This window comes from Empidonax traillii, unplaced genomic scaffold (assembly GCF_003031625.1).
Source record: "Empidonax traillii isolate 1590-97213 ecotype Southwest subspecies unplaced genomic scaffold, ASM303162v1 scaffold12:size2584012, whole genome shotgun sequence".
Lineage (NCBI taxonomy): Eukaryota > Metazoa > Chordata > Aves > Passeriformes > Tyrannidae > Empidonax > Empidonax traillii.
The window spans coordinates 48,521-50,495 of NW_020955205.1; the positions used below are offsets into that span (position 1 = coordinate 48,521).

Here is a 1,975-nt window from a genome sequence, read left to right on the forward strand (position 1 = left end):
GAGACTGTGTGATCTGACCCCCCTGTCTTGATTGTAAATTTAGTATTTTTTTCCTTTGGTTGCTCGTGGTGTGACACAGAGCGGGTAAGGTGACAGGTGCACCTTTTATGGCTCAGAAAAGGGAGAAGAGAACTGTGTTTATTACAGTGACCCTTCTTCAGCCCCTGAGAGGGAGGGTCCAGCTCTTCTATGTGTACCTGACTGTTAGAAGATGACCATAACAAAGTCTAGTGCTTTGCAACAAATCAACCACGTGGAGAGAGATTCTTACTGCCTTCCACCTTCTGTTCCTGCAGGACGTGTGCCCTGGCCAAGCTCAGGCGTTCTGTGTCTGATGGCCAGGACTGCCCAGAGACCTGAGGAGACCTGCTGACTTCCCTGCTGCTGCTGCTGAATGCGAGCACTGACTGTGAGCTGGGCTTTTGCTTTGTTTTACAGCATGTTGTTCTTAGTATCAGAGCACAGGAATGGGGAAAATAGTAAATTAACCTGTTCAAGTTAACTTTGTATAGTCTTGTTTTGTTACTGGGTCTGTTGGCAATCTACTTAAATAAAGGGTCACTCAGGATCCAGGTGTGTGCAATTAACAAGGTGTGTATCTTCTCACCTGCCAAAGCAAGCTCAGCCTTCCATAGTAAATACTTCTCCTTGATTAAATAGGATTTGTTTTAGGACTAGTTCTTGGATGAGATTTTTCCTAAGCTTACGACTGACTGTGGCGAAATTGCAGGTGAATTTAGAGCATGACTCCCTCTCTGGGTCCAGAGAAGAGCAACGAGGCTGGTGAAGGGACTTGAGCACAAGTCCTATGAGGAGAGGCTGAGGGAGCTGGGATTGTTTAGTCTGGAGAAGAGAAGGCTTAGAGGTGACCTCATCACTCTCTTCAACTACCTGAAGAGAGGTTATAGCCAGGTGGGAGTTGGTCTCTTCTCCCAGGCAACCAACAATAGGACAAGGGGACATGGGCTCAAGCTCTGCCAGGGGAGGTTTAGGTTAGATGTTAGGAAGAAATTCTTTACAGAGAGGGTAATCAGGCATTGGAACGGCCTACCCAGAGAGGTGGTGGATTCACCATCCCTGGAGGTTTTTAAACAGAGATTGGATGTGACCCTTAGTGCCATGATATAGTAATTGGAGTTGGATCAGGGGTTGGACTTGATGATCTTGGAGGTCTTTTCCAACCCAATCTATTCTATGATTCTAAAACAGGCTGATACAAATTTCTAAATTCTTGCTGTACCTCCTGCCCTCTCCAGGTTGTGGTTGAAAAAGTTAAGTATTCCCACTCACCATTACTGAAGAGCTCACAGAGCTGTGCTCGTTTTCCAGAGTGCTGTGGCATGTGCTGTGAGGAACTGTTGGGGCACAGGTGGAGAGGCTGCACTCAGTGGAGACACTCTTTTGGTAGTGACCTGTGGGAGGGAAGGGTAACTCAAGGGAACATGCCTTTACAATTTCCAACACAGTAAGTGAATGCAGAAGGGTTGTGTTTTTTCTTTTTGCCAGTTGTTCAAATTAAGAGAATGCTCTTTTAATCTATTATGTGGTTGGCTGGGGAGAGGTCCCCAAACTACGTTGCTTTCTGCTTTCCTTCTAATTTTTTTCCTTTCTTTCACTTCCGTGATTTCCCTTAGCGAGAGAGAGGGGATGTTGGTGGGAACTAATAAAGGGTTATTTTTTAAGAAGAGTGGTGGATAAAAGTCTTCAATGCCAGGTGTTTACCAGGTATGAATGACTATGTATGAGTTACTAAGAACAGTTTGTTTTTAGAAACCACTATTTTTTCGGTGGATTTGTCATGAAAGCAGCTCAGGCTGGTTGGTGGCTATTTGAAATAGAGAGTCAAGTGGTTTATTAGTGATGTAGGTCAGGCTTCACTGGCAAGATCTGCAGTGTTGGCTGTGTGTTGTTGTCTTACTCCAGGGTTGGCTTGTTCCTGCTTCAGTTGCATCAGTAGCACAGCCATTGGCTGTTG

The 1,975-nt window shown here is 45.4% G+C and overlaps 2 protein-coding genes across 6 annotated transcripts in view; both read left to right on the plus strand.

Annotated features, from left to right (window-relative positions):
• Nucleotides 1-1,975, plus strand: part of EDC3 (enhancer of mRNA decapping 3) — a 649,718-nt gene that overhangs the window by 2,031 nt on the left and 645,712 nt on the right. The gene's annotated exons all lie outside the window — the stretch shown is intronic.
• The window catches only part of HMG20A (high mobility group 20A), a 38,612-nt gene that overhangs the window by 1,948 nt on the left and 34,689 nt on the right, over nucleotides 1-1,975 (plus strand). For all 4 annotated transcript variants that reach the window (XM_027888273.1, XM_027888301.1, XM_027888292.1 and 1 more), the window contains exon 2: nucleotides 297-409. The gene's annotated coding sequence lies outside the window, so the exon portion shown is untranslated. The remainder of the gene's footprint in view (nucleotides 1-296; nucleotides 410-1,975) is intronic.